The sequence below is a fragment of the Heterodontus francisci genome, unplaced genomic scaffold (assembly GCF_036365525.1).
Source record: "Heterodontus francisci isolate sHetFra1 unplaced genomic scaffold, sHetFra1.hap1 HAP1_SCAFFOLD_52, whole genome shotgun sequence".
Lineage (NCBI taxonomy): Eukaryota > Metazoa > Chordata > Chondrichthyes > Heterodontiformes > Heterodontidae > Heterodontus > Heterodontus francisci.
The window spans coordinates 10697027-10724427 of record NW_027141175.1 but is presented as its reverse complement, the minus strand read 5'-3'; positions in this window follow the sequence as shown (position 1 = coordinate 10724427).

The following is a 27401-nucleotide window of genomic DNA, read 5'->3' as shown; positions in this document are numbered from 1 at the left end:
TCAAGTCGGCATCAGGAGGGAGGAAGTGTTGGGTATTCTAAAAGGCATTAAGGTGGAAAAGTCCACAGGTTCAGATGGGATCTATCCCAGGTTCCTGAGGGAAGCGAGAGAGGAAATAGCTGGGGCCTTAACAGAAATCTTTGCAGCATCCTTAAACACGGGTGGGGTCCTGGAACACTGGAGAATTGCGAATTTTGTCCCCTTGTTTAAGAAGGGGAACAGGGATTATCCAGCTAATTATCGACCGGTGAGCCTGACGTCGGTGGTAGGGAAGCTGCTGGAGAAGATACTGAGGGATAGGATCTATTCCCATTTGGAAGAAAATGGGCATATCAGTGATGGGCAACATGGTTTTGTTCAGGGAAGGTCATGTCTTACCAACTTAATAGAATTCTTTGAGGAAGTTAAAAAGTTGATTGATGAGGGAAGGGCTGCAGATGTCATGTACATGGACTTCAGTAAGGCGTTTGATAAGATTCCCTATGGTAATCTGATGGAGAAAGTGAAGTCGCATGGGGTACAGGGTGCACAGGCTGGGTGGATAAAGAACTGGCTGGGCAACAGGAGGCAGAGAGTAGCAGTGGAAGGGAGTTTCTCAAAATGGAGACGTGTGACCAGTGGTGTTCCACAGGGATCCGTGCTGGGTCCACTGTTGTTTGTGATACACATAAATGATTTGGAGGAAAGTATAGGTGGTCTGATTAGCAAGTTTTCAGACGAACCTAAGATTGGTGGAGCAGCAGATAGTGAATGGGACTGTCAGAGAATACAGCAGAATATAGATAGATTGGAGAGTTGGGCCGAGAAATGGCAGATGGTGTTCAATCAGGGCAAATGCGAGGTGATGCATTTTGGAAGATCCAATTCAAGAGTGAACTGCACAGTAAATGGAAAAGTCCTGGGGAAAATTGATGTACAGAGAGATTTGGGTGTTCAGGTCCATTGTTCCCTGAAGGTGGCAACGCATGTCAATAGAATGGTCAAGAAGGCATACGGCATGATTTCCTTCATCGGACGGGCTATTGAGTACAAGGGTTGGCAGGTCATGTTACAGTTGTATAAGACTTTGGTTCGGCCACATTTGGAACACTGCGTGCAGTTCTGGTCGCCACATTACCAAAAGGATGTGGATGCTTTGCAGAGGGTGCAGAGGAGGTTCACCAGGATGTTGCCTGGTATGGAGGGCGCTAGTTATGAAGAGAGTTTGAGCAGATTAGGATTATTTTCATTAGAAAGAAGCAGGTTGTGGGGGGACCTGATTGAGGTGTACAAAATCATGAGAGGTATAGACAGGGTGAATAGCAACAAGCTTTCTTCCCAGAGTGGGGGATTCAATTACAAGGGGTAACGAGTTCAAAGTGAGAGGGGAAAAGTTTAGGGGGGATATGCGTGGAAAGTTCTTTATGCAGAGGGTAGTGGGTGCTTGGAATGCGTTGCCAGCGGAGGTGGTTGACGCGGGCACGATGGCGTCTTTAAAGATGTATCTAGACAGATACATGAATGGGCAGGAAGAAAAGAGATACTTACCCTTAGAAAATAGGCGACATGTTTGGATTGAGGATCTGGATCGGCGCAGGCTTGGAGGGCTGAAGGAACAGTTCCTGTGCTGTAATTTTCTTTGTTCTTTGTTCTTTCTTTGAAGTCTCTATGGAGTGGGGAGTGGGGAGAGGGGTGAAGAGAATCGAAGTAAAAGCTGTCTACATTTTTATTCAAGTGGAACGTTTAAAATGTTAAATGAGACTGAAGGACCTGAAGCCCTTTAAAATGGCGCCAGTATCTGCGGCGTGGTGCTGGAGACCAAAGATCGAGCGATGGCCCCTTCTATGTCATTGGGGGCGTCCGTTCCACCCAATCCACTTAAATGAGCCCCAGTGCAAATAATTGCAGGTGCTCAGTGGGGCACAAGTCACACGTGCACCGCACCTTCTTTCCGGCTCACCGCCAGCTGCTGAGAACAGAGCTGTGCTTATTAAATTCATCCCCATGAGTCCGATGCCCAGCACGTTTTCCTCCAACATCTGCTGCTGGTGCATTCCAAGAGCCCCATTTGGATTGATTCATTTTGTTTCATTCACTTGCCATTCCCACTCGAGCTTTGCTCTTCCTCACTGTGTCTGGTCTGGGAACGAAATCCATCACAGGATCCTGATCCTGAACCCTGCCTTTGGACACGGTTGTAAACTATAGCTGTGTGGACCTCGGGTGTAAACATTGACATTCCACACACAAATGCAGGCTCTAAAGGACCCTGTATATGTCCCAGATATTTTGCTTTTGTGTGGGATATATGGACTACTATTTGCTCCAATTCCACGCAGGGCTCCTGCTTCGCATATTTTTCTTTTTATTTTCTGTTGACGATGCGATTATCATTTCGGTTTTGCCTTGAATTGGAAAATTTCATTCACTTTTCTTCTAATCTTTCCCCTTCCACGTATTCGCATAGCCCGTCTCTTACATTTCCCTGCCATTGCTCAATTTCTCCACCTCCATTTCAGGAGATAGGCTGTGCCCAATAACTACTATGATCCCACTGACTCCCACAGCTTTCTTAATTATACTTGCTCCCACTCGGCTTCCTGGAAAGGCGCTGTTCCATTCTCCAAGTTTCTCCACCTCCACTCCATCTTTTGCAACGTTTCTGCCTTGCACACCTTTGCTTCTGAGATCTCTTATTTATTCCACAGCCGATTATTTCACTCTACTATGGTTAACAGGGCCGTCGAATTTGGACATTCTATTTCCCACCGTACTGACCTTACTGATTCCTTCTCTGCTATAGAAACGACACGGTTCCCCAATTCTTCACCTTCAACCTCATCTGCCTTCACATTCAACGCAAAATTCTTCCAAGAGTTTTCAATATATTCCTATTTTTTATCAGATATGCAGCTGCTTCACCATTTTTCTTTGGTCCAATAACTCGGCCTGAATATTATCATGCGTGAATGGCATAGGTGGGGAGTGGAGCTTTAGTGTATTAATTCCACAGACTACCTCTTATTTCAATTACATGTTGCACGCACCGAAGTCAGCCTGATTCACAGGCTTGGCTTGCACCCTGACCCATGGTATAATGGTGCGACCTAACACCCCAGCATTCCTAATTGTCAGTGTGGTCTTATCCCGTGAGGGACGTTCGAGCTGGTGGGCAGTCCGATCTGGGGGTCAAAAGGGTTGGTGGGGTACAGTCCCGGGGGTGATGAAGTCTGATCCGTGTGTATATGGTCTAATTTTGTGGACTGATTTTGTGGTGTGGTGGAGTCTGACCATGGAAAAGGGTCCAAGGGTGGGCAAATCCTTTCCCAGGCTTGCAGTCCAATCCCTGAAAGGGAAACAGTTCCATATCTTAATCCCCGGTGTCTCTGGATTTGGCATGGAGTGCAATGGGGTAACACGGCATGTCAGAGTTAAATATGTAAAACAGAATAAATCAGAGACTTCCAGCCTCTCTAAAACATTTAAATTGCCAAAACACCTCCCTGGATTGGTTGGAGACCCACACCCTGTCACCGACAACCTTAAACTCAGAAGTGAGCAAATCGGATGTGTGTTGGGTTCGGGGTTGAGATTTTTAAAATGCTATCCACTGACCCTCCCCAAACCACCTGTTTTTGATGATAAAATCTCCCCTTCCTTCGATGTCAGACACGGAGGATATTTGATCAGTAATCTCCAGTCTCTTTTCCCTTCTCTCTCTTACAGTTAATTTAGTGGCGATTGTGATCCTGTCCCGGGGAAATTGTGGACTCTCCACCTGCACCACTCGCTACCTGATTGCCATGGCAATGGGGGATCTACTGGTCATTATCACTGGTGTCATACTATTCAAGATCAGTTATTATTACTTTAGGGGATCTTTCCTCGAAATCGGTCCTGTGTGCAGTGTCATCGCTGCACTGAAACGTGCAGCCTCAGACTGTTCTGTCTGGTTCACTGTCACTTTCACATTTGATCGATTTGTTGCCATTTGTTGCCACAAGCTGAAAAGAAAATATTGTACCAAGAAAACTGCGGCTGTAGTTCTCGCAACAACAAGTATTCTGTTCTGCTTAGAAAACGTCCCCTTCTATTTTGTATATGGACCTGGAGATATAAGTGACAATATTGCGTGGTTGTGTTATCCAAGTGAAAACTATCTTGCTGAAGTCGGATGGGTGGTATTTGGTGAATTTGATATGGTTTTCACCCCATTACTCCCATTCGTTATTATTCTGTTCCTGAACACTCTGACAGTTAGACACATATTAGTGGCTAGCCGTGTCCGGAAGGGACTGAAGGGTCAGAGCAAGGGAGCGAATCGCAGTGACCCAGAGATGGAAAGCAGAAGAAAGTCTGTGATTTTGCTCTTCGCCATATCTGGCAACTTCATTCTTCTGTGGTTGCTGTATGTTCTGCATTTGTCATATTATATAATTGTAGGAAAAGATCCCAGGGATGCCAACGATTCTGAATATATATTCCTAGAAGTCGCATGGATGTTGGTAAACTTGAGCTGCTGCATAAACACATTTATTTACGGGGCGACTCAGTCCAAGTTCAGAGAGCAGCTCAAGAGCATGGTGAAATATCCATTTTCCACACTGATTAGATTAATGAATAAACAAAACAAATGAGAACAGCCCAGAGGCGTGTCTAACAGTTTCCATTCCATTCAATTAATAATTATCCCGAATGGACAAGAGATGACCGACAGCTGGATGACTCAAATACACTGGCGGGAGGTGGTGGAGGGGCATGGGGCCAGAAATTATAAGGGCACCGGGACGGCTGACAAAGTAAAAAAATCTCTGCATGGCCTGAAGTACACTTGCTGGGGATGCGGGGGAGTAACTTCGGCCAAAGTACAGCAAGACAGCAGGCAAGAGGTTACCTTTGGCCGGTTGGACAGAAAAGGGGCAGGCGGAGGGTCAGAAACTCCTGCAAGCCAGAAGGGAAAACAACAATGACAGTCTCTCCTCTACATCCATGACAGTCTCTCCTCTACATCCACAGTTTCAATTTTCAGTTCCTCACAACTGCTCCAAAATAAATAAATTGTTTGTTTTACAAAAGCCTGCATGCTGCGAATGCTGGTGCTCTGCTCATGACAGTTGATTATTATTATTTCTTTATTTTGGAGACACTTTATTGTGTCTGCGTCCCTTCCAGTCCACCAGCCTGATCACTGCCATCTCTCTCACTCTCGCTGAGTTTGACAATGTTGTTCGGGAGGTTTGTGTCTGGACAAGCCCGGTCGAGTGGCTTGGGCATGGTGAGAGTGTTGGGCTGAGCTCCGCACAGGTGCAGACAGCCCAGGTACCTTAGCTTGGCAGCTGCACAGATGGATGTATGATTCAGGTTCCCATGTTTGCTGATATGGTTAATAATTCCCTCTTGTGATCTGTCCGTCTTTCCTTCAAATCTGATGGCATTGCTCCTTCTGCTCAAAAAGAAAACAACAATTCTCCCCACTACCCTCTAAAACATCTGCTCCATCCCCAACCTCCATTTTCTCTCTAAACTCCTTGACTGTGTTGTCCCCTTCTAAAGCCATGTCCATCATTCGCAGAACTCCATGTTTTAATACCCCCAATTCTGGTTTCCACCAATGTTACTGTATCGAAATACACCAAAGCCAGGTAAAATGCCGCACGAATGCCCATAAATGCCAGCTGTAAGTGTGAGTTCACTCAGAGTCATTGTATGACTGGAGTCAAATGAAGTCCAGGTCTTTCCCTTGTGCACGTTGCTCGACCATTTTGTTTATCTTTTGTATTACTTTTCTAAAACCTTCCCCAGTCTCGCATATGTTTTGCTCAAATTCTTTGGATTATGTTAATTATGTGTTTCTTTCTTTAAGACCTGCAATGATCTCTACCACGACAGATAATCTACCGACACAAGCATCAGGAGCAATCTTACCTGAAATTCATTGTTGAGAACAGTGGTTCTTATCGGGGTCATTTGACCTGGAGGGATTCATGAATTTCCATGGGGGTGACCAAAATAAGGCTAATGGAACGGAATTTGCTGCTCAATATCAGTGATGTAACCCTGACCGATGCTGTCACCCAAGTACCTCCCACAGAAAGTGCAGCTGCAAAGATCTCACACTGAACACAGTTTTACTGCCTGCTTTATTGACATTACCTCTATGTGCAGTCTGTGGTTGCCAATCACACACTTACCTCATTGGATCTAAAAATGAATTTCCTGCACTGATCTCCTGATATACAGCCTGCAGCTATCGGTCACACACCCTCCTCCCGGGAATTGCCAGTGAATTTTGCACTGATATCGCTGTATAGAGTCGACAGGTGTTAGTTACTCACTCTCCTCTCAGGAACTGTCAGTGAAATTCCAGCACAAATCCCCCTGAATGCAGTCTGCTGCTGGTAATCACACACTCTCCTCTCCGGAAGGGTATTGCATTTCCTTCAGGGACTGCTAACTATTAAAAAGAGAACATCAAATTTTTAGTTGCTACTGAAAGAATTACGCCACAAAATGTCATAATTTAATCAAAACACTTTACTGTACAACATTTAAAGAAAGCAAACCACTATGAACTTAACAGTGCAATTTGGGATCATTTATAATTTAATCTTAAAATCGGAACATTACATTACGCCTTATGCTTTAAACTGTAGGTGTCAACAGAACACTTCGCTTTGGCTGTTATTTCCACCCCAATAGTTTACTACACGTTACAGGAGCTTGGCGTTCTTTCATTTTTCCTGGGAACATCACAAAGTGTACCGCAGCTAGTAGCCATTCACTTCAATTCTTCAGTTTCGCAGCAATCATCTGAGGTGTGGTAGCTCCAGAATCTGTATATCCCAGCTTGTGCACGGGCCTGTCTCAAAAGCGAACTGCTCCATATTCCTGGTGGCCTCTTTTTTCCTCTACCCAACTACGTTAAGAGCCATATAATAAAAGCAACATTCTTGCAGAGGCTCAGCGTCAATCATCAGACACTTCTTCCTATTTCCCCCAGACCATGACCCCACCACCGAACATCAAGCTACAGTCCACCGGACTGTCACTGACCTCTCTCCTCTGGAGACCTTCCCTCTACAGCTTCCAACCTCATCGTCATAAAACCCCGGACAGCCACTTCTACACCCTGCCCAAAATCCACAGACAGGACTGCCCTGGCAGACACATTGTTTCAGACTGTTCCTGCCTCGCTGAACGTATTTCCTGATTCTATATTTTATCCCCAAGTCCAATCTCGTCCCACCTGCATCTGTGACTCTCCTGAAGCCCTTCGTCATGTTGACAATTTCCAATTTCCTCACCCCAACCACCTCTTCTTCACTAGGGAGGTATAGTCTCACTGCATCTCCATCCCCCAACAGGGAGGTTTGGTGGCTCTCCGCTTCTTCCTTGAACAGAGCACCAACCAGCTCACATCCACTACCATCCTCTTCTGCTTGGCTCAACTTGTTCTCAAATTGAACAACTTCTCATTCAGCTCCACTCACTCCCTTCAAGTAAACATTGTTGATATGGATACCCGTTTGGGTCCGAGTTGTGCCTGTCATTTTCTGGGCTGTGTCGAACATTCTTTGTTCCAGTCCTACTCAGGCCCCCTCCCACAACACTTTTTCTGGTATATTGAAGACTGTATCGGTGCCGTTTCCTGATTCCGCCCCAAACTGGAAACCTTATCAGCGTTGCTTCTAATTTACACCCTTCCTTCAATTATACATGGTCCATCTCCGACAATTCCATCCCCTTCCTCGATCTAACGGTCTCCATCTCTGGGGATTGGTTATCTACTAATATTCATTTTAAGCCTTCCAAAGACTTCCAAAGACATCCAAAACTACCTCGACGACACTTCTTCACACCTTGCCTCCTGCAAGAACTCCGTTCCGTTCTCCCAGTTTCTGCGTCTCCGAAGGATCTGTTCAGATGATGCTACCTTCTACGACAGCTCTTTTGGCTTGTGTTCCATTTTCCTCAAACTAGGATTCGTCCCTACTCTGGCTGACAGGTCGCTCAACCGTGACCGGTCCATTTGCCACACCTCTGCACTCACCACTTCCCTTCCCTCCCAGAACTGGGACAGGGATCCCCTTGTCCTCACCTTCCACCCCACCAACCTCCACATCAAACGATCATCCTCCGCCATTTCCACCACATCCAGCATGATGCCACTTCCAAGTGCACCTACCCCTCCCGTCTCCTGTCAGCATTCTGAAGGGACTGTTCCTTCCCTGACAGCCTGGGCCACAGCTCCATTATGCCAACACCTCATCTCCTTCCCACGGCAACTTCCCATGCAATACCTTCCCAATCAGCTCCTCGTCCCTCACTATCTAAGGCCCCAAACACTCCTTTCAGGTGATGCGGCGATTCACTTGTACTTATTCCAATTTAGTATACTGTATTCGCTGATCACAATGTGGTTTCCTCTACATTGGGGAAATCAAACGCAGATTGGGTGACTGTTTTGCGGAACACCTCCGCTCAGTCTGAAACCATGACCCCGAGCCTCCGGTTTCCGGCCATTTCAACACATCCACTACCCACGCCCCCCCCCATCCCCCCGCCCCGCGGTCTCCAGCCCACATATCTGTCTTGGTATTTCTGCAGTGCTCCAGTGAACATCAACGCATCACATTTGCTAATTAGGCAGGCTACAGCCTGCCAGACTGAAAACTGAGTTTGTTAATTTCAGAACATGACGTCCCCACCTTTTATTTTTAGCTTTTTTTTCAAAAATGTTTTCTTTATTTTATTTCATTTTGTTTCATCATTCATTTTTTTTCACTACCTGCCTACCACTGCTTTTTTCGTCATGTTGGTTCTTTGGGTTTGATTATTCTATTTTTCTGTCAATTAACACCCTCTCTGCACTTACTCTTTGTCTTTCAGCACGCCATTAACATACCTTGCTCCATGACCTTGTTCAGTTATTCCCGGTTCCCTTGTCCTATCAAAACCTTCTCTTTCGTTATCTCTTATCTCCACTTTATTTGCTTAAAAACGATTACATTTTTAGCTTCTGCCAGTTCTGACAAAGGGTCGCTGATCTGAAACTTTAAATCTGCTTCTCTCTCCACAGATGCTGCCAGAACTGCAGAGTATTTCCAGCATTTCCTCTTTTTATTACGTTAAAAGCCAACAATTTTCGAAAGGACACTGCTTGTCTTAAGCCAACTCTTTTCCAAAAGACAGCTGTCTCTCTCCACATCAATGTGGGCACGTGGGACGTCCCAAATAGCAATTTAAACTAATTACCACCCGAACTCCCAGACCATCTCTTTGATTTCTGATATCGAAATGAATAATTGAGATTGCAAACAATGCCAGAACGATTTGTTCTAAACCTTCTGGTACAGTTGCCTGACTAAATGATCCCGCCTGTGGTTTTATAGTTCTCACATCTCTAACTCTCTCTCTCTCTCTCTCTCTCTCTCTCTCTCTCTCTCTCTCTCTCTCTCTCTCTCTCTCTCTCTCTTAAGAACAGGTGGAGACAATTTTGGACTTCAATTCTTCTCTTTGTTCAGGGAAGGCTTATGAACAATTTGAATCCCTGACTGAGGTAGCTGCAAACACACCGCCTCCATCAAAATGTTCCAAGAAACTCCTATCATGAAGATTTTGCTCAAACTTCACAACCCCATGAGAATTGACACCCAACAATGGAAACGTTCAGCTTTTAACAGAAAATTACCGATTGTACTTCACCAACTTACTGCATTGTTTGCTTACTCAGAGCTGTTCACCGACCACTCCCCCAACCCCCTGCCCCCACCTCACCGCAAACCCAATATAAGCTATTCAATTTAAATTCGGTACGCGTTCTGCGGTATTATTCCATCAGGATTTAGTATTTAACTCTTGTTCGCTGTTGCAATAGAACACTCAAACAATATTTCCGTATTCACATCAACAAAGGTCAGAATTGCCGTACATCTCATTCCCACTCCATCTGAGAGTTGGATTCAACAAAGTCCTGTGGTTACATTTTATGTGAATAAAACATTTCCGTTGGCAGTGCACACACCAGAAAAATGAAATATTTCCCCATTGAACTGACAAACTAGCTGGACTGTGAATTGCCCATATTGATCATAGGACTGTGTTGGTTCACATGGAAGACTGGATTCTGCTGAAATGACACACGTCATTTCCTCGTGGTGTTCACTTTTATTTCCGTCATGAAAATAATGGAAAACATGGAGAGTCTGCGCTCTCCGCCCGTATTCAAGTAATTGAAAGGTAATTGAGGTAATTGACTACAATTTTACGTATGAAGACTGATTTAACGTCTGTAAATCGGCTCGTGGGGCGTGTCAGCCAGCCGGCAGATGCATCAGGGAGGCATGCATTGATTCAGGAGGGAGTTGGAAGTACAATTTTCAGTTTTACTCTGAAATAATTCTAATGCTATTTGCATATCCTGACAAGGTGTGTGACTTGCAACAAATTCTAAAGGGTTCATCTAAGTGTTCTGCATTGCTGATGGGGAACAATCAACTTTGATTTATGTAGTGCAATGAAGGGGATCTCGTGAGCCAGTCCTCACTGCAGGAAGTTAATACCTGTCGTCAGAGCATCTGGTGAGTAGTTCATCAATGGGAATTGTTCAATGTGGAGGTGAGTCATCAGATGGGGAGGACCTTGCCCCCATGAGGAACAGAAGGACCAATGTGCAGGGGAACGTGCAACAAGCTGACCCATTGCAGCATCGCGATGTGGGAGGGAGACTAGGGGGCAGAGTCACCCGTTAGCGAACACATGTCAGGATACGTGCTTCCCCACCAGGAGGAGTATAACGGCTGCGTCTGAGCTACCTGCAGCTGTCCGATCCCCAGTGCTGAAGAAGACTGCGGCTGCCACGGGAGTCTGTCACATCTCTTTGTAAGATGTTGGCAGTGGATGTTTCCTCAAACTGTATCGGAGGCCATCCAAAGCTGGTCGCTCTAAAGGTTACAATATCTCTTAACTTCTATGCGTCTGGCTCATTCCAAGCCTCAGCAGCAGATTTCTGCGGAGTCTCACAAGCAGCAGCACACCACTGCATCAAGGTTGTGACTGATCCATTGTTCCAACGTGGTAACCAATTCATCAGTTCAAGGCGGACAACACTTGTGAGGTTGAGAGAGCCAGAGGCTTCAGAACTATATCTGGGTTTCCAATGGAACAGGGCGTGATTGACTGCACTCATGTGGCCTTCAGAGCACCAGCAGATCAGTTGGGGGCATTGATGAACCGCAAGATATACCATTCAATGAACGTTCAGCTCGTCTGTGATCATCATGAGAGAATCATGCAGGTGTGTGCTCGTTTCCATGGGATTTGTCATGATGCCTTCATTCTCCGAAATTCCCACGTACCTGCACTTTTCAGGCCTCCAGACAGAATGGAGGGATGGATGCTTGGCGACAGGAGGTTATCCACTGAAGACATGGCTCATGACACCAGTGAGGAATCCAAGGGGTCATGCAGAGGAACGATACAATGAAAGCCATGCGGCCACAACAGTGACCATCGAACAAACTATAGGCCTGCTTAAGATGAGGTTCATGTGTCTTGACCTCTCAGGTGCAGCACTGCAGTACGCACCTTCAAGGGTTTCAAGAATAATTGTCGTTTGCTGTGCTTTGCATAACCTGGCAACTGAAAATGGTGAGGCACCAGAGAAGGATCAGTGTCATCGCGATGTGACATCAGATGACGATGATGTTTCTGATGATGAAGCTGCACACCACTGATCTGATGGTCATAGAGAGGAAGCTAAATTTCAATTGGATCTAAGTGCTTGATAGACAACGGTTTCTTTAAGAGGCAGATGTTTCCATTGATAGTCTGTAAATTTTCGCACAATTGGGACTACTGTATGACAAGACTAATAGTGAGGCTCTGAATGGACAAATTCACTCACATTCACTAGTTGAGAGAATGCAACGATGCAATCCTTCACATCATGAGGAACGCCACCCAGGTGTGAGACCTCACATGTTGAATGACTTTTGTTGAGCAACCATGTTGGAATTGACTTCAGGAAAGACATGACAAAATCTCAGAGAACCCGATTTTATTACAATATTTTATCACACATTCAGATAAAAAAAACTTTTTAATTCACCCTGTGAATCGTTAGTGGTGTTAAAGTGATTTCTTTAAATTTTTCCGAGTGCTCTTTCGGGAGCATGATCCCTCGCCACCAGACACACCAGAGGCAGGTGGCTGAACTGTTTCCTGTCCTGCTTGTGATGACTTTGGCGGACGTCCTCTGCTTGCTCGCGGCCGTGAGGGCCCCAGCATCTTAGGGTTCTCCTCAGAAATCTCAAGAGTACTCTTTAACACCACAAATATTCCACCGCAACCCCGCAATTTCCACCCCCTGCAATTTCACCCCTGCTTCAATTCCCACCCCCTCAATTTATTTCCTCCCTCAATTTATTCCCCCTAAATTTATTCCCTCACAATTTGTTGCCCCCCTCAATTTTCCACACCCATGCAATTTTCTCCCCCCCAGCAATTTATCCCCCCTGCAATTTATCCCCCCGCAATATATTTACCCCGCAATATATATCCCCCCGCAATATATTCCCCCCCTCAATATATTTCCCCCACAATATATTCCCCCCCGCAATGTCATTCCCCCTCCCCTGCAATTTATCCCCCCCCCTCAATTTATCCCATCCTCATATTATCCCCCACCCCTCAATTTATTCCCCCTCACAATTTGTATCCCACACCACCGTCGCAAATTTCCCACGGCGAAGTTTCCTGCCTGCACATTTCTAGCCCGTGAATAGACCCCCCCCACCCCATCTATATGTCCCTGGTCGACAGTCCCCTATCTGATACCCCCTGTTAACTGATCCTCGTCCAAATAACCCTTCTGTGAACAGATCCCCATCTAAATACTCCGAAGGACAGACTTCCAACCAATATCCCTCCCTTGAACAGAACCCCATCTAAATACCCCCAGGAACAGACCCCCATTTAAATACCCCCTCTGAACAGACCACCCCCTTCTAAATACCCCTCCTGTGAACAGACTCCCATCTAATTACCCCGAAGATCAGACCCCCATCACATACCCCACCTGTGATCGATATACTCCCAGGAACAGACCCCCATCTAATACCCCTCCTTTGAACAGCACCCCATGTAATTAACCCCATCTTCCCTGTGAAGTCTCACATCTAAACCCCCAAGGACAAACTTCCCCCTCCCATTTTAAATCTGGAGAATCCCCACTGCCCCCACCCACTTTAAACCTAGAGAATCCCCACTGCCCCCTCCCATTTTATACCTGGAGAATGCCCACTTCCCCCACCCATTTTAAACCTGGAGAATCCCCAATGCCCCCTCCCATTTTAAACCTTCAGAATCCCCACTGCCCCCTCCCATTTTAAAACTACAGGATCGCCACTGCCCCTCCCATTTTAAACCGACAGATTCCCCACAGCCCTCTCCCATTTTAAACCTACAGAATCCCCACTGCCCCCTCCCATTTAAAACCTGGTGAATCCCCACTGCCACCTCCCATTTTAAACCTACAGAATCCCCACTGCCCCCTCCCATTTTAAACCTAGAGAATCCCCATTGTCCCCTCCCATTTTAAACCTACAGAATCCCCAATTCCCCCTCCCATTTTAAGCCTGGACAAATCCCACTGCCCCCTCCCATTTTAAACCTGGAGAATGCCCACTGCCCCCTCCCATTTTAACCCTGGAGAATTCGCACTGCCACCTCCCTTTTTAAACATGGAGAATCTCCAATGCCCCCTCCCACTTTAAACCTCCAGAATCTCCACTGCCCCCTCTCGTTTTAAACAAAGAACAAAGAACAAAGAAGATTACAGCACAGGAACAGGCCCTTCGGCCCTCAAAGCCTGCACCGATCCAGATCCTATATCTAAACATGTCGCCTATTTTCTCAGTGTCTGTATCTCTTTGCTTCCTGCCCATTCATGCATCTGTCAAGATACATCTAAGAAGAAACGATCGTGCCGCGCCTACCACCTCCGCTGGCAACGCATTCCAGGCATCCACCACCCTCTGCGTAAAGAACTTTCCATGCATATCCCCCCTAAACTTTACCCCTCTTACTTTGAACTCGTGACCCCTAGTAATTGAATACCCCACTCGGGGAAAAAGCTTCTTGCTCTCCACCCTCTCTGCACCTCTCATGATTTTGTACACCTCAATCAGGTCCCCCCTCAACCTCCGTCTTTCCAATGAAAATAATCCTAATCTACTCAACCTCTCTTCATAGCAAGCGCCCTCCATACCAGGCAACATCCTGGTGAACCTCCTCTGCACCCTCTCCAAAGCATCTACATCCTTTTGGTACTGTGGCGACCAGAAATGCACGCAGTATTCCAAATGTGGCCGAACCAAAGTCTTATACAACTGTATAATGAGTTCCGAAGAAGGGTCACTGACCCGAAACGTTAACTCTGCTTCTCTTTCCACAGATGCTGCCAGACCTGCTGAGTGAATCCAGCATTTCTTGTTTTTGTTTCAGATTTCCAGCATCCGCAGTATTTTGCTTTTATATTATTATGTAACATGACCTGCCAACCCTTGTACTCAATACCCCGTCCGATGAAGGAAAGCATGCCGTCTGCCTTCTTGACCACTCTATTGACCTACGTTGCCACCTTCAGGGAACAATGGACCTGAACACCCAAATCTCTCTGTACATCAATTTTCCCCAGGACATTTCCATTTACTGTGCAGTTCACTCTTGAATTGGATCTTCCAAAATGCATCACCTCGCATTTGCCCTGATTGAACTCCATCTGCCATTTCTCTGCCCAACTCTCCAATCTATCTATATTCTGCTGTATTCTCTGACAGTCCCCTTCACTATCTGCTACTCCACCAGTCTTAGTGTCGTCTGCAAACTTGCTAATCAGACCACCTATACTTACCTCCAAATCATTTATGCGTATCACAAACAACAGTGGTCCCAGCACGGATCCCTGTGGAACACCACTGGTCACATGTCTCCATTTTGAGAAACTCTCTTTCATTGCTACTCACTGTGGCCTGTTATCCAGCCAGTTCTTTATCCATCTGGCTAGCACACCCTGGACCCCATGCGACTTCACTTTCTCCATCAGCCTGCCATGGGGAACCTTATCAAACGCCTTACTGAAGTCCATGTATATGACATCTACAGCCCTACCCTCATCAATCAACTTTGTCACTTTCTCAAAGAATTCTATTAAGTTGGTAAGACATGACCTTCCCTGCACAAAACCATGTTGCCCATCACTGATATGCCCATTTCATCCAAATGGGAATAGATCCAATCCCTCAGTATCTTCTCCAGCAGCTTCCCTACCAGTGACGTCAGGCTCACCGGTCTATAATTACCTGGATTATCCCTCCTACCCTTCTTAAACAAGGGGACACGATTAGCAATTCTCCAGTCCTCCGGGACCTCACCCGTGTTGAAGGATGCTGCAAAGATATCTGTTAAGGCCCCAGCTATTTCCTCTCTCACTTCCCTCAGTAACCTGGGATAGATCCCGTCCGGACCTGGGGACTTGTCCACCTAAATGCCTTTTTGAATACCCAACACTTCCTCCCTCCTTATGCCGACTTGACCTAGAGTAATCAAGCATCTGTCCCTAACCTCAACATCCGTCATGTCCCTCTCCTCGGTGAATACCGATGCAAAGTACTCGTTTACAATCTCACCCATTTTCTCTGACTCCACGCATAACTTTCCTCCTTTGTCCTTGAATGGGCCAATCCTTTCTCGCATTACCCTCTTGCTCCTTATATATGACTAAAAGGCTTTGGGATTTTCTATAAACCTGTTTGCTAAAGGTATTTCATGACCCCCTTTATCCCTCTTAATTCCTCATTGCAGTTTGGTCCTACATTCCCAATATACTTTCAAAGCTTCGTCTTTCTTCAGCCTCCTACACCTCATGTATGCTTCCTTTTTCCTCTTCGCTAGTCTCACAATTTCACCTGTCATCCATGGTTCCCTAATCTTGCCATTTCTATCCCTCATTTTCACAGGAACATGTCTCTCCTGCACGCCAATCAACATCACTTTAAAAGCCTCCCACATATCAAATGTGGATTTACCTTCAAACAGCTGCTCCCAATCTACATTCCCCAGCTCCTGCCGAATTTTGGTATAGTTGGCCTTCCCTCAATTTCGCACTCTTCCTTTAGGACCACGCTCGTCTTTGTCCATGAGTATTCTAAAACTTACGGAATTGTGATCACCATTCCCAAAGTAGTCCCCTACTGAAACGTCAACCACCTGGCCGGGCTCGTTCCCCAACATCAGGTCCAGTATGGCCACTTCTCGGGTTGGACTATTTACATACTGCTCCAGAAAACCCTCCTGGATGCTCCTTACAAATTCTGCTCCATCTAGACCTCTAGCAATAAGTGAATTCCAGTCAATATTGAGATAATTAAAATCTCCTATCACAACCACCCTGTTGCTCCTACATCTTTCCATAATCTGTTTATATATTTGTACCTCTATCTCACGCTCGCTGTTTGGAGGCCTGTCGTACAGCCCCAACATTGTTACCGCACCCTTCCTATTTTTGAGTTCTGCCCATATTGCCTCACTGCTCGAGTCCTCCATAGTGCCCTCCTTCAGCACAGCTGTGATATCCTCTTTGACCAGTAATGTAACTCCTCCACCCCTTTTACCTCCCTCTCTATCCTGCCTGAAGCATCGATATCCTGGGATATTTAGTTGCCAATCATGCCCTTCTCTCAATCAAGTCTCAGTAATAGCAATAACATCATACTCCCAGGTACTAATCCAGGCCCAAAGTTCATCTGCCTTACCTACTACACTTCTTGCATTAAAACAAATGCACCTCAGACCACCAGTCCCTTTGCTTTCATCATCTGCTCCCTGTCTACTCTTTCCCTTAGTCACGCTGACTTCATTATCTAGTTCCTTACAGGCTTTAGTTACTACCTCCTTACTGTCCACTGACCACCTCATTTGCTTCCCATCCCTCTGCCACATTAGTTTAAACCCTCCCCAACGGCGTTCGCAAAAGCACCCCCAATGACATTTGTTCCAGTCCGGCCCAGGTGTAGACCGTCCAATTTGTAATAGTCCCACCTCCACCAGAACCTGTCCCAATGTCCCAAAAATCTGAACCCCTCCCTCCTGCACCATCTCTCAAGCCACACATTCATCCTGACTATTCTTTCATTTCTACTCTGACTATCACGTGGCACTGGTAGCAATCCTGAGATTACTACCACTGAGGTCCTATGATTTAACTTGGCTCCTAACTCCCTAAATTCTGCTTGTAGGACCTAATCCCGTTTTTTACCTATATCATTGGTGCCTATGTGCACAACGACAACTGGCTGTTCACCCTCCCCTTTCAGAATGATCTGCAGCCTATCTGAGACATCCCTGACCCGTGCACCTGGGAGGCAACATACCATTCAGGAGTCTCGTTTTCGACCATAGAACGGCCTATCTACTCCCCTTACAAACGGATCCCCTATGACTATTGCCCTTCCACTCTTTTTCCCGCCTTCCGAACAGCAGAGCCAGCCATGGTGCCATGAACCTGGCTACTGCTGCCTTCCCCTGGTGAGCCATCTCCCTCAACAGTAACCAAAACGGTATACCTGTTTTGGAGGGAGATGACCGCAGGGGAAACCTGCACTGCCTTCCTGCTCTTTCTATGCCTTTTGGTCACCCGTTCCCTTTCTCCCTCAGCAATCCTAATCTGCGGTGTGACCAATTCGCTAAACGTGTTATCCACGACCTCCTCAGCATCGCGGATGCTCCAAAGTGAGTCCATCCGCAGCTCGAGAACCGTCATGCGGTCTAACAAGAGCTGCAGCTGGACACACTTCCAGCACGTGAAGGAGTCAGGGACATCTGCCGTTTTCCTGAGCTCCCACATTGAGCAAGAGGAGCATAACATGGGTCTGAGATCTCCTGCCATTTTTATTATTAATCTTAACTGAGTCTTAACTTAGATAAATGAAAAAGGAACGAAAAGTTTTTCCCAATCACACGAAAAAAAATAAATAGAATAAGCCTTACCTTATGTGCACACCACAGAGTCTTTTTTTTTTTGGTTAGCGGAGGATGGCGGGTGGGAGACCTTGAGAATCCCCAAGGCCCCCTCCCATTTTAAACCGACAGAATCCCCAATGCCCCCTCCCATTTTAAACCTGCAGATTCCCCACTGTCCCCTCTCATTTTAAACTTGGAGAATCCCCACTGCCCCCCTCCCATTTTAAACCTGGAGAATCCCAACTGCCCCCTCCCATTTTATACCTGGAGAATCTCCAATGCCCCCTCCAATTTTAAACCTGGAGAATCCCCACTAGCCCCCTCCCATTTTAAACCTGGATAATTCCCACTGCCCCCTCTCATTTAAAACGTGGAGAATCCTCACTGCCCCCTCCCATTTTAAACCTGGTGAATCCTTCCCCCTCTCATTTTAACATAACTCATTCCCTCTCTGAATATTGCCCTCTAATTCTCCCCCTGCCCCCCACCACTGTAAACACTCCCTCTTTTCTAAATACACTCCCTGTGCTGTAAACCCCCCAACATGTATCAACTCCCTCATGAACAGTCACCGCAACCCCCCCCCCCTTGTGTAACTCCCGTCCCAGTCAAACCCGCCCCCCCCCCCACCCCGTGTAGTTCCCACCTCCATCACTTTTCTGGGTTTGGCTCCATCACTTTTAATTCACTTTTATTCCTGAACTGGATAAGCCACTGGAATTCCATCAACTGGCTTCCAGAACCCCAGCACCTTTAACTCATGTCCGGGCAAACACAGGGCCGGGCGTAGAGGCGAACTGGCATTCTGAGATTTTAACGCACAGGAAGATGCCAGCCCCAGACACTCCCCTCGCTCTTAAATGTGTTTCACCCGTTCTCCCTATCGGCTTCAGGGAATCAAACAGAGGGAGACACACAAACACGCACACATTGACTGGCACAGGGACGGGAGGAGGCTATTCAGCTATTTGAGCCTGTCCCACGCATGTTAGATCATGGCTGAATTGTCCCTCCCCCCATTCAGCCACCAGGAGACAGGCAGAGACAGTCAGGGAGCAGATACACTGAGAGGCAACGCAACACTGGGCTGGACACGGACTTGGTGGCAATGGTGCAAACCAAAGTGGAGTGTGGTTGTGAATCGGCTGTCCGTTCAGCATCTCTCACCTCTTTTTACCTCAATAGGAGCAAAACTGGGCAGAGATGGAAAGCAGGATCCCGGTCACAATCGCCCTGTACAACACCGAGGCAGCGAGTTCAAATCCACCCCCAGACAGAGGTACAGAGACACAGAAAACAGATCCCGGGATTAGGAAAGAACAGAGAGCGAGCGAGAGAGAAATAAATGGAAAGGGGGGATGGAGAATGACATGCAGGGAGTTCTGAAACGAGTGACAGAAACTGGCAACAAAGGGCAGAAATACCGAGAAGGGCAGAGAGAGAGAAATGGAGACACAGCTGGAGGTGTGGAGAGAGAATGCAGCAGCGATGTAGATATCGAGAAAGATCCCAGACAAAGAGAGAGATGAAGAGACAGGAAGAAGTGGAGGGGCAGAGATACAAAGTAAGATGTGTTTGCAGAATAGAGAGGGGTGTCCCGGGGCAGGGGGGAGGGAAATGCAGAGATAATCTTGCAGGAAAGGAGAAGCAGACATGGAAAGATTCAGGGATTTGGAAGTGTGTGAGGGAAGAAATGGACAGAGAGAGAGACAGATAAAAATGCAGAGAGTCGCAGAAAGAGAGTGACAATGGAAACTTGTGAGACTCCAGAGAGAGGCAGAGATAGACAGGATGTTGAGAGATACAGAGATAGGGATTTAAAGATGTGAAGAAACCGAGCGAGGAACAAGGAGGCAGGTGCAAGGAACAAGTTGCCGCAAGAGATGGAGAGAGGGAAATCTACAGGATTACATTGACAGTTCTGGAGCAGCACTTCCCAAAATATTTCCTTCGGGAGAGCCCACCAGCCCCCTCCCTTGTAGTAAAAAAAATTCACAGACCCCCGAAAACACACAGTCAAAATGCTGCGGATGATGGAAATCTGAATTACAAACCGTGTTGGAAATACTGAGCATTTCCAGCACTTAGTTTTTCTATCAGCCCCGAAATCTCACAGTCTTTTCTGTACCGAGAAATGAATTTGACAATGACACATATCTATTTATTATTATTTGCCCTCTCTGGTTAACGCTCTTGTCTGAGAATTCCACGTGGCCAAAAGATTCTCCCTTTGCATCATCGCAGCTGCAGCTTCTGAAAAGATTCTCCTTGGGAAGAAGAGAAATAACATTGATTCAAACAAAGCAAAGCATTTTTGAACAGAAATAAAACGCAGCAAGAGCCCAGAGCTCTTTCTCAAACTCACTGACATGAAACAATCTCTCAGTGACTCCCCATCTTACAAATACACATTCCCCGACACAGAGCCAGAGACTGGGAAGTGTGAATGTGTTTACCCTGTCCTTTCCTGCTGTCTCTCTCTCTCTCTCTCTCTCCATTTCTCTGTGTGTCTGTCGACATCTGTTTCTGCCTCATTGTAAAAACACAAACACTCGTGACACGCATCCGCTCTCCCGTAGAAGGATAGAGAGAGAAATCCGCATTCCCATCACTGAAACTCTGAATTCAAATGGTCCCCGGGTGTTTCATTTCACTGTCAAATTCAGCCCACAGGCGAAAAAAAACAACATTATTCTGGAATGAGAACAAGCCTTTACAAACCTCCACATTTCAGCCACTTCAAAGTGCTCGTCACTGTTGCAATGTTGGTTTAAATAGAGAGACAGTGGGAAAGAAAGCAGGAGAGAGACAGAGCGAGAAATCGGAACACAGAACTTCAGTAAAATGAATTGAAATAAATCGGGAGCATTTGACTCTCAATGACTTAACTTTTAAAGTGGTTGTCACTGCTGCAATGTTGGAAAAGCTGCAGGCTATTGGTGCACAGCAAGATCCCACAAGCAACAGTGTGATAACAGCAGGCTACCCCTCCTCCATCCCCTCTGATTACCTCCATGTTTCCCTCACACTCCTGCGTCTCTCTCCCTCCTGTTACTCTCATTCAGAGAGACAGATGGAGAGAGAATCACATAATAATACAGTGCAGAAGAGGCCCTTCGGCCCACCGAGTCTGCAGCGATGCATTAAAGACACCTGACCTGTCTCCCTAATCCCATTTTCCAGCACTCGGCCCATGGCCTTGAATGCAATGACGTGCCAGGTGCTCATCCGGGTACTTTTTAAAGGATGTGAGGCAACCTGCCTCTTCCACCCTCCCAGGCAGGGATTCCAGACGGTCATCATCCTCTGGGTAAAAAAGTTCTTCCTCAAATCCCCATTAAACCTCCTGCCCCTCATCTTAACCTTGTGTCCCCTCGGAACTGACCCTTCAACTAAGGGGAACAGCTGCTCGCTTTTAACCACTCGACCAAACGTTGTGTCATCCGTGAACTTACTGATCGTACACCCCACATAGTCATCTCTGTCGTTTATATAAATGACAAACAATAGGGGACCTAGCACAGATCCCTGTGGTATGCCACTGGACACTGGCTTCCAGTCACTAAAACGACTGTCTGTCATCACTCTCGTTCTCCGACAGCTAAGCCAATTTTGAATCCACCTGGTCAAGTTACCTTGTATCCCATGTGCATTTGCTTTCTTGATAAGTCTCCCATGTCGGACCTTGTCACAAAGGCTTTGCTGAAATCCATGTAAACTGCATCAACTGCACCACCCTCATCAACACACCTGGTCACATGCTCAAAAAATTCAATCAAATTTGTTCGCCATGACCTCCATCTGACCAAGCCATGCTGATTATTCCTAATCAAATTTGCCTGTCCAAGTGGAAATAGATTGTCTCCTTCAGAATTCTCACCAATAGTTTCCCTACCACTGACGTGAGACTCACTGGTCTTTCAATCCCTGGCTTATCTCGACAAACTTTCTTAAGTAGTGGGACCACATTAGCTGTTCTCCAGTCCTCCGGCACCTCCCCCGTGGCCAGAGAGGCATTAAAAATTTCGGTCAGAGCTCCTGCAATCTCCACCCTCTCCTCCCACAGCATCCTGGGACACAAATGGTCCGGACCTGGAAATGTGTCCAATTTTAAGCCCTCCAAAACCTCCAATACCTTGTCACTCCCCATGACAATTTGCTCAAAAACCTCAGTCAGATCCCAGCAATGGTGACACTTCAACATTCAGTTTACCGAGGTTTTGAGTGTGGATTTCTCTCTCTCTGTCTGTCTCTCCCTCTCTCTGCCTTTCTCCATATTTCTCTGCCTTACCTCCCTCATACACACTCTGCCTGTCTCTCTCTCGCTCTCTGTCTGCGTTCAACCTGCCACCTCCAGCTGTTTCTCACTCTCCCTCATTTTCTCCCCATCTGTTTCTGCCTCAGTGTTGCAATGTAGGAATGGATGCAAGGAATGTTTGCATAGCAGGATCCCGCAATGTGATCATAACCAGATATCCCATCACAGTGCTCAGAAAATGTTAAACTCCATCTTTAAACTTAAAACAAGTCTTCATGCAGCTTCACGTTCAGCTCTTGTAATTAATGTAAAATTCTTGTAAAAGCACAGAGAAATCCACACACAGACCCTCAGGAAGCTAAATTTTAAAGTGTGCTCATTGTTGTCATGTAGGAAATGCTGATTCTGTCACACTAGATGCACAGCAAGATCCCACAAGCAGCAATGTGATAATAGCCAGATTTCAGTCCACAGAAAGGGTGACACTCCCTCTTTAAACTGGGAACAAGCTGCTGATTCTGTCTCATCTTTTCCAATAACGACAAATCATATTGCTGTGTGTGGCATGTTTTTCATTTATTAAAGGTTTAAATGGAGAAGGCGAGTGTGAAACAGAGACAGGGAAGAGAAAGCATGGGGGCAGATAGAGACACTGGGAAAAAATGTGGAGACAGAGAGAAAGCTAACCTCAGAACTACATTAAAATGAATTAAAATGGGCACGGTGCACCTTATTTCACTGTCAGCTTCCGAGCATGCCCAAAACATCAGCAAACCTCACAGACTGAGGGCGGGAAGGAGCAAGTGGCAAATGGGACTCCCTCCTGGGGCTGCTCCTTTAACCACAGGCTTTAAATCTGTTTAAAATTCCAGGGCCCCAATTCAACATGAAATGGTTAACCCAGGGCCCCAGAGAGGAAATTAAACCTCGGGCTAATAAACAGACACAACTCCCGTGGGCCCTTTGGGTGCAGCCTGTGGACAAGGCCTCAGTCCGTCCCCTCTAGAGGAAGTTCCTGTCCAAGGACTCCTCGTCCCAGACTTTCCCTCTTTTCATCTTCACCATGCAGTTTTCAGAATGAAATTTCCTGAAGGCAAGAGGGAAAGAGAGAAAAAAGGCATTGGTAAACAAAATAGCACAGCAAGAGCCCAGGACTTGCCCTCGGTTACACAGACACTCTCTCAGAACCACCCAAATACAGACAGATCACAATTATAAACCGAAGGATAAAGGGTTTGCGACAGCAACCTCCACCATTGTGTGTGTGTCTGTCTGTCTGTCTCTGTATCTCTATCCCTGTCTCTGTATCTCCCTCTTTCCCTATCTCATTTGACCCCAATCTCGCTCTCTCTGTCCAGATCTGTTTTTGTCTCTCTATCTCAAATGTAATGTTGACTGAAAATAGCTGTGAAATATTTCTGTCTCACCATTTAAACCAACAACAAATCACACAGCTGTGTGTGTTTTTAACTATTAAAGCTTTAAATAGAGACAGAGGGAAAGAATGCTGGAGAGAGACAGAGAGAGAAATCGAAACTCAGAACTTCAGTAAAATGAATTGTTTGAATCGGGAGAATTTGACACTCAGTGATCTGTTTAACTGCTCATCACAATTGAAATGTTGGAAACACTGCATGCCATTTCTGCACAGCAAGATCCCACAATTTCATTTCGCCCTCAAATTCATGGCACTGCCCAAAACACCAGCATTATTCGGGAATTATACCAGCTTCACGCTCAGCACTTCAAGTCCACGCCTTCAGGAGAGTTTTACACACAAAGAATTCACTTCTAAAATGCAGTCAATGTTGCATTACAGGGAATACTGCAGTCAAGCTGTGCACAGTAAGATCCCAGCAATGGTGACACGTCAAAATTCAGTTAACCAAGGATTTTATTCTGGATTCCTTTCTCTCTCTCTCTCTCTCTCTCTCTCTCTCTCTCTCTCTCTCTCTCTGTCTTTCTCCATCTTTCTCTGCCTTCCCACCCTCACCCATACTCCGCCTGTCTCTCTCTCACTCTCTCGCTCTCTCTCTCTCTCCGTTTAACCTGCCACCTCCAGCTGTTTCTCTCTCTCCCTCGTTTTCTCTCCATCTGTTTCAGCCTCAGTGTTGTATTGTAGGAATTAGTGCAGGGAATGTATGCACAGCAGGATCCCAATATGTGATAATAGCCAGATACTCCATGACAGTCCTCAGAAAATGTTAAACTCCATCTTTAAACTTATATCAAGCCTTTATACAGCTTCACGTTCAGCTCTTGTAATTGTTGTCAAATTCTTGTAAAAACACAGAGAAATCCACACGCAGTTCCTCAGGAAGCTGAATTTTAAAGTGTCCTCATTGTTGTCATGGAGGAAATGCTGCAGGGCACTAGATGCACTGCAAGATCCCACAAGCAGCAATGTGATAATAGCCAAATTTCAGTCCCCAGAAAGGGTGAAACTCCCTCTTTAAACTGGGAACAAGTGGCTGATTCTGTCTCACCATTTCAAATAACAACATATTACATTGCTGTGTGTGGAGTGACTTTTTTTTATTTATTAATGGTTTAAATGGAGAAGAAGAGTGTGAAACCGGGACAGAGAAGAGAAAGCATGGGGGGAGATAGAGACACAGGGAAAGAATGTGGAGACAAAGAGAAATCTAACCTCATAACTACATTAAAATGGGCACCGTGCATCTTATTTCACTCAGTTCATGAAGCATTGCCCAAAACATCAGCAAACCTCACAGACTGAGGGCTGGATGAAGCAAGTGGCAAATGGGACTCCCTCCTGGGGCTGCTCCTTTACCCGCAGGCTTTAAATCTGTTTAAAACTCCAGGTCCCCAATCCAACATGAAATGGTTAACCCAGGGCTCCAGAGAGGAAATTAAACCTCGGGCGAATGGACAGACACAACTCACGTGGGCCCTTTGGGTGCAGTCTGTGCACAAGGCTTCAGTCCATCCCCTCTGGAGGAAGCTCCTGTCCATGGATTCCTCGTCCCAGACTTTTCCTCTTTTCATCTTCACGATGTAGTTTTCAGAATGAAAATTCCTGAATGCAAGAGGGAGAGAGAGAAAATTGATTAAAATACATTGTTAAACAAAATACTTCCGTACATCTTATTTAGCAGTAAAGATTCAGAACATTGCCAAAGGATATGGACTACTCTAGAATTATAACAAGCCTTTAGAAACTATCACATTTGTGACTTAATTCCAGGCTTTGACACTCACTGAGTTAATTTTAATGTGGTCCTCACTGTTGCAATGTTGGAAAAGCTGCAGGCTGTTGGTGCACAGCAAGATCCCACAAACAGCATTTTGATAACAGCAGGCTGCCACTTCTCCTCCCCTCTAATTCCCTCCATGTTTCCCTCACTCTCCTGCGTCTCTCTCCCTCCTGTTACTCTCATTTAGAGAGACAGATAGAGAGAGAAAGAGAGAGAGAGTTTTGCGAGGTGGGCCCCAGAGAGGAAATTAAACCTCGGGCTAATAAACAGACACAACTCACGCGGTACCTTTGGGTGCAACCTGTGGACAAGGCCTCAGTCCGTTTCCTCTGGAGGAAGCTCCTGTCCAAGGATTCCTCGTCCCAAACGTTCCCTCTTTTCACGTTCAAGGTGCAGTTTTCAGAATGACAATTCCTCAGGGGAAAGAAGGAGAAAAAATTGGATTAAAATACAAAGCGAGGACATTTTTAAACAAAATAGCACAGCAAGAGCCCATGGTTTCCTCTCTCAGTCACATAGACAATCAGCAATATTAAAATACAATCAAATCACAGTTATAAACTGGATTGAGACAGAGAGAGCACACACACACACACAGATACACAGACACACACACTGAACCAGACTGCGGAATGTGTCCAATCTCTCAGGAGAGAGAGTGAAAGGTGGGTTTTGTGATTGGAACTGGGATCTTCTTACCCAGCTATATCCTGAGTGAGCTGTTTGCAAACTCCACCCCTTCAGCCTCTGACATGTTGGGCAGTATCTCAATCTCCTGCCTCGGGGGCCTGTCCATTGATATATTAATCCCAGGACAGGACCTTCCTGACTAATCCAGTCCATTGATATGTTAATACCAGGACAGCAATGCTTTAACTATTTCTTAGTTAATTTTAAACCTTTAATTCTTTCGCTGCAGTTTGAAAATATCATACACCGATCCAACACTCCCCCCTAAAACCCTCACACTAAACCCGCAATACAGGAGTGGGCAGATAATGGGGATTGTTACTGAGGTTGTGTTTGGGGATTTTTACTGACATCAGTGTGGGTTTTAAAGTGTCTCCCCTTCCCTTACTTCTAAAGTCTCTCAGGGTTGTTGTGTGCTGACAACTTTTTCAGTGTCCAGTCCCTTTCAACTTTTAATAAAATCTGTGGAACACAAATAAGTGCAAAGTTTCTCCCTCAAGCTGTTTTGTCCTCCCTCTTTCACTGTCTTTCTCTTTCACTCCCTATCTCACTCTCTGTCTCTCTCAGGTCTGGGCAGACACTGAGGATTATTACTGAGGTTCTCTTGGCCATTTTTAATGACATCTGCGTGGAATGTAAAATCTATGTGTGTGTGTGTCTGTGTCTGAGTGTCTGCGTGTGTCCCTGTGTCCCCGTGTGTGTGTGTTTCCGTGTGTGTGTGTGTCCCCGTGTGTGTGTGACAGCATGTGTCCGTGTGCCCCGTGTGTGTGTATATCCGTGTGTGTGTCCCTGTGTGTGTGTGTGTGTGTGTGTCTGCATGTTTGTGTGTGTGAGAGAGGGAAATTCAGAGTCACATTTCTCCATCTCTATCTCTCCTTCTCTCTCTGATTCTCCCTTTATCTCTGTCTCTCCCTCGCTCACATCGTCTTCGTCTCTCTCTCTCCCTCACTCTCTGTATCTCTCCCTCACTCTGTCGCTTCTATTTCTCTCTCTCCCTCAGACATCACTCTCTCTCTCTGAATCTGTGTATCCCTTTCTCTGAATCTGTGAGTCTCTCTCTGTGCCTGTCTCTCACTGTCTCGCTGAATCGGTGTGGATCTTTCTGTGCCTGACTCTCTCACTTTTTCTCCTCTCTCTATCTCTCTCCCTCGCTCTCTGAATCTGCCTGTCTTTCTCTGTGCCTGTCTCTCTCTCTCTCACTCTGAATCTGTGTGTGTGCCTCTCTCTGTCTGTCT